Source organism: Rhipicephalus microplus, chromosome 3 (genome assembly GCF_043290135.1).
Source record: "Rhipicephalus microplus isolate Deutch F79 chromosome 3, USDA_Rmic, whole genome shotgun sequence".
Classification (NCBI taxonomy): Eukaryota; Metazoa; Arthropoda; class Arachnida; order Ixodida; family Ixodidae; genus Rhipicephalus; species Rhipicephalus microplus.
Window position 1 is genome coordinate 102437155 of NC_134702.1, and position 8545 is coordinate 102445699.

The 8545-nt window shown below is 45.5% G+C and overlaps 1 long non-coding RNA gene across 1 annotated transcript; it reads right to left on the reverse strand.

Moving 5' to 3' along the window:
- Window positions 1-1639: 1639 nt before the first annotated feature.
- Window positions 1640-3887, reverse strand: LOC142803854 (uncharacterized). Its single transcript, XR_012894330.1, has 2 exons — window positions 3823-3887; window positions 1640-1812 (listed from the first exon to the last, which is right to left on the reverse strand). It is a non-coding gene; the product is annotated as an uncharacterized LOC142803854 (long non-coding RNA).
- Window positions 3888-8545: the final 4658 nt, after the last annotated feature.

The following is an 8545-nucleotide window of genomic DNA, read 5'->3' on the forward strand; positions in this document are numbered from 1 at the left end:
TGGCGGTTTCGCGGTTGGTAAGCCAAAGCTTAGCTACGTCTGCCAGGTAAAAGATAACGTAAGCGAGTTTAGAGTCATCGTCCCACTTGTTGCTGACGCTTAGGCGTTCGTACAAGGACAGCCAGTATTCGACGTCTTGCTCACCACTTCCGCTGAAGATTGGTGGGTCCCGCTGGCGAGTAGCGCCGGGGCAGGTAGACGGGGCAGCCGATGGTGCTGGCTGGGCTGGGACGGGCTGGTTGGCGACTGCGTCAGTCTTGTTTCGCGGTAGTTTTTCAGGCAACTTGCGAGAGCGGAGCTCCAGGTCTTCTTAGGGATCTCAGCAGCCTCCACCAAATGTGATGACGCTTATTCGAGCCGAGAAGTCGCAACGAGGTCGCAACGGAAAGTGGGCGTACGGCCAGTCTGGCAAAGGCGGCACAAACTCTCGCGCAAGCAGAGCACGGGCTTTTCGTTGTCTTCCGAAGGCGCATACGCGTTGGTGCGTATGCTCCACTACAAAACAAACAAACAAACAAACAAACAAACAAACAAACAAACAAAAAAGACGGCCCAAACAGCTGCGCACTGTTCACAAGAAATCAATTTTTCCAACGCGTTGCATCTGCCACAACTTCTTCTTGCAAATGACGTGCTCTCTATCTCAAAAACAAAAACAAAACAAGTAAACGATGATAGATTATTAAGTCACGTGCAAGACTTGACGAGCAAACCGGCTGTTAAGAGGTGACAAAGTGGTTTACATGGCCGAGGGAAGCACAGCGAGACGAGTGCTAGTTGGCAGAAACAGTGCAGCACGTGAAAAACGGCATGTTTTAATGCACACCGATTGTGCTTTTTCTCGTTTAGAAACATCATTACGCTGCTATTTCTGACAATAAACTTGCTTGAAAAGTTAGCGCTTGTCCCTTTGGGTTGTCCCCGTGCGTGTCTTCGAGTAGTGTCACACGTTCTGACGCATTTAGGTAGGACGAAAATCACGATGGAAAAAAGAGAAAAGAACTCTCCGTAATGCTTCGTTTACTCTCGGCCCAACACATGATTGATATGTGGGGTTTAGCGTCCCAAAACCACCATATGATTACGAAAGACGCCGTAATGGAGGGCTCCGGAGATTTCGATCAGCTGGGGTTCTTTACCGTGCACCCAAATCTGAGCACACGGGCCTACAACATATCCGCCTCCATCGGAAATGCAGCAGCCACAGCCGGGATTCGAACCCACGACCTGCGGGTCAGTAGCCGAGTAGCTTAGTCACTAGACCACCGCGAGGGGGCGGTCCAACACATGAAGTCTCGAGACTTCGTTTAATGACCAAGTATATATTTGTATATTCGCTGCTATACTTTTGCCTGCAACGGAGGTGCTGTTCATGTTACGATAAATTTTTGGCACTGGACTGCTGCTTATAGCTTCGGTCGTGTTGCTGAACGCCGCCTCATGATTTTTCCCCGTGTGCCTTAAGTTCAGTTGGTTCTTAGGAAAATCAGAAATTTAGAATACATAACTTTGATTGATCACATTTAATTCAAGACAGATTCAGACGTAACGTCAAACAACGCACATATGAATTGTCAAAGTACGTAAGCCAAAATATATACCAAGAAGGTTAAGCATAAACGAGATGGTAGACATAACGTGCTATAAAATGCATCTCACTGCAGCCTTTTATTGCGTTCCCACAAGACATTTTTTATTAGGCAAAGCTTAGCTGGTTGCGCACATCGCAACTTTCTTCAAAATACACTTTCCGTGTTGGCATATCCCAACTCCACAATAAAAATATGTTTCGCGTTGCGCAAGAATAGATGCCTGAAAAAAAAATACATATACTGTTTTAGCCGATTTGCAACCACGTGGGTATCTTATAATTAACGTCTTAAAAAGACCTTACCTAATCCTAATAGTAAAATGAGCTTGCGATTTCAAATTTACAATACGTTGCTCCCTAACCATCTCCGCATAGGAGCTTGAGGCTCATGTCGTGCGCGCCAACTAAAAGCAGACTGCGGGTATTTGTTTCCAATCGAAATCTCCTACTTTATAATATTGCCCATTAGCAGCGATTGGCTTGTTCCAGTAGGAAGAGCAGGTCCTTCACTGCGTGCCTTGCCCCCCCCCCCCCCCCCGGTTTCTCCCCTGCGGAACACCGCAATGAGTGCCAGCGTCAACGCCGGCGTAAGCGTTAGCACACTGCTTCGCATTTACACAAGGTTTCCTTTAGCGGGAGATGAAAATTTTTTTCAAAAGAAATTCTTTCCCTTTTATTTTTGCACCTCCTTACTTGTAGCTTGGACCGTCACCACGCGTCAGTCTTGCGGTTCCACTTCCTGAGTTTTATCGCAGACATCGCATGCTAGCGCAATACGATGCTTGCATGGACGTGATTTGTGCTCGGTCTTCAGTAGAACTTAACGTTGGCCTATCTACTTCCAGAACATAATATAATTAACCCTAACTAAAGTTAGATTCAACGAAGTGATGACCACACTCAGATTTTTTGCTAGATCGAGTACATTATAAAATCTAGAATGCAATTCTGGGCCTTTTTCCATGCAATGCATTAACGAAGCGACAAAAAAAAACCTATGGCGGCATTATCTTTTGGAAGCAGCCCGAACATGCACGTCTGAAATGTCTGTGAAGGGGGCGTGAGGGTAGCCCTTGTCTAGGTACCACCACGTCCGGCCGATGCAGGTCAAGCAGACAGACACGTGAAGCCGTGAAAGTTTACAGATATGCAATATACACGTATAATGAATGCAATGCTTGTTCACAGGTCACAGGTCTAAGGTTTATAGGGATGCGCTTGAGGCTCTCTCCCATGGCTGTGCGACCACCCGGACAGTCCCACTGAACGTGAGTGTTATCCGGGAAGCCATCGCAGGCCATGCAAGCAGGGGACCCATCCTTGCCTTGTATGTAGTGCTGGATGTGTAATGTCATTAAAGAGTGAGTTTGGGCACGCCTTATCAGGGCTGCCTCACGTCTCGTCATGAAGTGAGGAGGATCGGGATAAATCCTGCGATTGTTGCGCATCTTATCTAATTGTTCACGTCAATCTAAACGTGCCAAAGCAAGTAATTCGGTGCGCCTAACTGAATCCGGTAACCCGAGAGGAGGGCCTGGGAGATTTACACAAAAAATGGCGTGTGCCACTTCATTCCTTCTGATCCCCGAGTGACCAGGTATGCGTTGTGTACGTGTGCACGAACACGTAACGAATAATGGTCAACTAAGAGCATCGTAAGTTTGCTGTGCTGCGCGTCTGAAATATCACCTGTCGCGAGGGCTCGACAGGCTGCTTGGCTATCTGTGCGTATCAGTAAATTACGGGCATTTGAGTTGGGCGTGGTAACTGCTTCTACTATGACCGTGATTTCTGCAGTGCATCGCGTACTAATGTTGTAATGAAAGCCCCATGAGAGTGGTGGTTCATCGGAAGCTATTTTCGTTCGAAAGCCCTCGTCGGGTATCCCAGGTAAGACTATCGTCATTAGAAAAAGAAAGGGTAAAAGCTTGCCATCAACACTGCAAGCTGTGTAACCATAGCACCATAAGTCTGTAGTGAGGGAAGCGACAAAGTCGTGAAGGCGGCAGACATGGCCGTATCGATCTCTCCACTTTATTGAGAAGCTAAACGGAGCGGCCGCGGCTGTCGGCGGCCAGACTGCCAGGTGTATGAGCTCCTTCTATCCCGACTCGCCACTCGAGCTTTCATCGTGAGCTGTGTGAGAGGCGCGTCACGGTGATTGTAACATGATTATGATTATGAATGGAGACGATTACGCTACGTTAGAAAAGCCAACTTTAGACACATACCAAGCAAGCCCCTCCATCAGGACGCGACGCGCCACTTGCATCTGTGCAATTAGCAGTGTGCGTTGCTGTAACAGAGGAAAGAACACTGATATTATTCAAACAAACTATCAGAGCACTTCAATGTTTTTGTTAAAGGGAACGCTAAAAGAGCCTGCTGTGCTGACGCTGCTGCCAGGCTCTTGCTGATGAGACATTTATTTTAAAACATAATGGGTAAAACAGAAGAGAAAGAGAAATGTCAAGCTTAATTTCTCTGTTCCAGGACCTCTCATCCGGCTTGACCCCAGAGACCCCTTGGGGTCTTCATGTCAGGTAGAGGGAGGACAGCCCCCTAGGGCTCCATGTATCAGAGGCTACTGTACATCCACAGGCTTGCTCGGGCATTCCTATTTGACGTGTTGCAATGTCGGTGTCCACTCGAACTACGTACATTGGTTTGAATATGTATTGGGACTTACGTGATGCAACATTTCCAAATATTGTTATGTGTTGACCGGAATTGGTGTAAGCTGGAGAGCTTCGTAAATTTTAAGTTATTTGCGCGGTGGTATATACCGCTCTCTTGTCCTTTGTTAATGGTAGAATATATCGCTTGCAATGTAAGGTTCGTACTGATTATAGATGCTCTTTTTCGCTCAGTTGCTCAAATAACGAGTGAAACTGTCCGCCAGCTTATTACCTGAGATACCCTTGCGGCCTGGTCTCCAGATTCTGGCATGGTGCTGCATCAGCATGTCACGTAGTATTCTCAAGGTGACATTCGAAAGTCCACCAGGGACAAACAGTCTGCAGACTTCTTGAAAACCATATTAGGTTAATACAGAGGTAATCTCTGCCTCTTTAATTCGAATAACTGGCGCAATTGCCACTGCTTCCGCCATCGCTGTATAGGTCGTTTTAATTGACTCTGCGAAAGTTTTACCGGTATGTGGCATCGGTAACAGTTAGCATAGCCCAGCTCTCGTTTGATTTAGAGACATTGGTATAACCGATGTCGTGACTTTCGCGAAACTGTTTTTGAAGTTAACGAGCTCTAGCCTGTCTTCTCACCCCACGGTACAAATTGCTCATGTTTTGTGGGATGTGTCAGATGTTTATAACAGACAAGCCAGTCGATCCTCGTGGTGACTTCTCGGGCACAACCGCTGAGCCTCCCAATAAAATGGTGACGGTCGCGTACAACGCACCGGGCCAGTCAGGATTGCAACTAACCGCGTATGCTACGACAGCTACGCAAGCAACCAATCAGCACGCTGCCCTACACGCGTGCTGCTCGTCACCGGGCCTTCAAGGAAACTCCACCACACCACTGATTCGATGTCCGGCCCTATCGCATGGTCAGCGTCTTCTTTGCGCGACATTACCCTTCACGAATCTCGGACATGCCAATGGCCAAGTCCCGAAATGCATGTGCCCCAGTGCCAAGTAAGCCGACACCGGGTCACAGCTAAGCTTCTATTTCGCCTACGTTTCAAAGACGGCGATGTCGCTCGCGCCATTGGCACCACCGTTGTTGCATTTCCAATGCCACTACACCAATTGCGGTCAGCCCAACATCGAGAGTACGCGTCATGTGGACATCACAGCACGTTCCAGCACCCGTCGACCTGTGCGCTCATGGCAGCACCACGGACGCCGCGCAACACGCCAATCGGTGACGTGTCATCACAGATTCCTGCGCCTACATCGGGAGCACAAGACTTCTGTAGGCCACTCATACGGCAGACCTCCAGTGTTTCTACCGGCAGTGTCGGTCTCCCACCATCCTCGCCCGCTGCGTGGCTCTCAGTACCACTCACCGGAACTTTTGGACTTTTCCGTACGCCTTCCACCCTGACCACCTTCGGACTTTCTAATGGATACTTACAGTAACTGACCTGTACACAGTGTTTATATATTTTTTTCCGATTTCTTTTTCATTAATATTTTTCATCGCGTAACACGCTAGGTGGGGAGCCCTTGTAGCGTAGCGCTAGTGTCGGCCAGCCGGCTAGGGAAAAAGATGACGAGCGCGGGTGGCTCATGGTGCGAGGTGCCTAGGAACGTTCGATGCTTTCAGCTGGCTGGACGTCACGGCTGCTGCTCTACTTCGACAGCTCGCTTCATCCTGTACGTCTCTCGTCCTTTCATTAAGCCAGTGACGGCGGCACGTCCACGTCGGATGCCATCACATCACCTACAAATTTTCACGTTATTGTCACTTCATCATGACGTCACATGTCGTTCGGATGATGTAGCGTGACAGCGTCGTCCCCTGATCTCATCGTTTGGAAAAGGTCGGCTGATCACGAAGGCCATAGAAAACTTCTTGAGGCCTTGAGAGCTTATGCTGCCTTCGGAAAACCTTGTAAAAATAAAGAAAACTTTAGGAGGGGAGAGAGGGCTGACACATCGACTAAGAAAAAAAAAAGAACATTGGGTTCGCCATCTATTCGCCTGAAGCGATTGCATATGGGACTCTAGAATTTTTTTTCAAGTGCGGAACATTTCGGGGGTCAAGCCTTCGTATCTTCGTCGTCACTTGGCATAAAGCTGCCAAACCACATATAACATAGCCATCTCTAGCAATTGATCGCGCTCCCGCACAAAAGATGATGATGATGACCTATACGCATGGCTCACACCCACTCGGGGGGATTGGCCAAAAAAACAGTTATTTAGATAGCGTAATACATATTCTTTGAAAACTAATGAATTTTAAAATAGAAGAAAGAAATACTAATTGAGAGATTTGCAATTAAAACCGTCTTGATTCGATTAAGAATCTTTCAACTGCAGAACAGATATCCTTGTGACATTGACTTGAAAAGGAGGCTCCCAAAGAGAGAATATTAGAAATGATGAAATCCAATCTAATTCGAATAAAAGCCACTTTAGGAATGTTTGTACTCAGTGACATGAAGCGGCTACACGGTAACAATAATGCTCGATTGTTTCATCCTTGTTACAGAATGAGCAAAGAGGAGGAGCCAGACCAGCTCTATGCATGTAGTAATTTAGTTTTGGAAGTGTACTACGTAATTTAGTAAAAATAACTTGTTTGCGTGTTGACCAGAGCATCCTACGCGAAGGGAACAAAAGGGCTCGATATTCGTTTAGGTGAGTAATTATTGTTTTACCACAGTCTTCAATTATGGCACGCCTTCTATATCTGTGACGTATTATGAGTGCTGGTGTTGGAATATTTGAATGTACCAGACCATGGAGAGTGGCTTTCGCCAAACTGTCCGCCATTAAATTCATTTTTATTTCCTTGTGTCCTAGAACCCAGATCAATCAGAATGAAGTTATACGAGTTGTAACCAGAAAATGAAACGTGCGTAATAAATATGAGTCACTATTGGAGGCGAGCGCTGAACACAAAGATAACGAATCGGTAACCATGGAAACACTTCACAGTGGCGGGCTGAGCTTTTCTAATGCCATAATCACCACCTTAAATTCTGCCAAAAATACTGTCAACAAATCGGGTAGTTGTAGTGAAAATACCAGTTGAAGGGTTCAGAAAAAAATTCAATTCTAGATTTCAGATTTTGAGGCATCTGTAAATATCATATTTATTATATTTATCTTTTTTAAATGCTGTTGCACAAGGTCATTTAACAAATGTGTCGACAAATTTTTAGCGTTATTTGGATATATATCGTCAAACATAAATTCGAGATTCAGCCTTGCATTGCTAATGGAAGGAATTTCACACGGTTTAACATTTGATGGACCAACGAGTGATTGTACGTATCCCACCTGTTGATTCTGAAACCGAGGTCAATAAGATAAAGAAATAATGCTGGCTGGTGCAAAAACATAACATTTAGTTTTACAGGGTACTCATAAAACTCTAAAAAAGTTTGTACCGTTAGTATTCCAAATCTACACAACAGAGAGGGCAAACTTCCCTTTAAGTACAGGACATTATAGGCGACGAATTTCGGTAATCCAACGCATAACCTTAGGGTCTCTCTTTCCAGGAGTACCAGAGGGCGCAATTTGTAAGCTGGAGCACCCGAGTATAAAACACATCCAAATTCGAAAAGTGGCCGTACGTACATTTTGTATATCATAATTAGTGAATATCTCCGCAACCCCGATTGACTGTTGCATAGCTTTTGTAGGACTCCTAGCGCCCATACTCCTTTCTTGGCTATACATTGAATGTGTTAATGCCAAAAAAGCTTGTTATAATAAAAAACTCCCAGAATTTTTACTGAGTTCTCTCGTGGTATATTCATCAAGTTGCAATTTAATCTGATAATAACGGGGTTTTCTAGAGGGGAAACAATAATTGCGCTTTTTTAATAATAAAACATGAATGAATAGCCTTTACCATTTTTCAAGGGCATGCATATACCATTGCAAGTGAGTATATAATGAATGCATATTCGTATCTAAAGCAAAAAAGGCTATGTCCTTTGCATATACATGTGCATGTGTATTCTCCGCCGTGGCCGGAAATGGTGCTTAGTAATACAATAAAGAAAAGAGGCGAAGTAACTGCTCCCCGAGGAAATCCTCGTGACTGTGAATGTATACTTAAGGAAACACTTTTTAGTGAGCAATAAAACAGCATTCCACTTAAAAATTCCCTATACCACCTCGTTATGTTGTTAGGAATGGCATAATATTTCAATTGATCCAATAATATTTTATGCTCTACACCATCGTAGGCTTTTGAGATGTCAATTGTAACCAAAGCTGCTACTTGTCTGCGACGGCGCACAAGTTG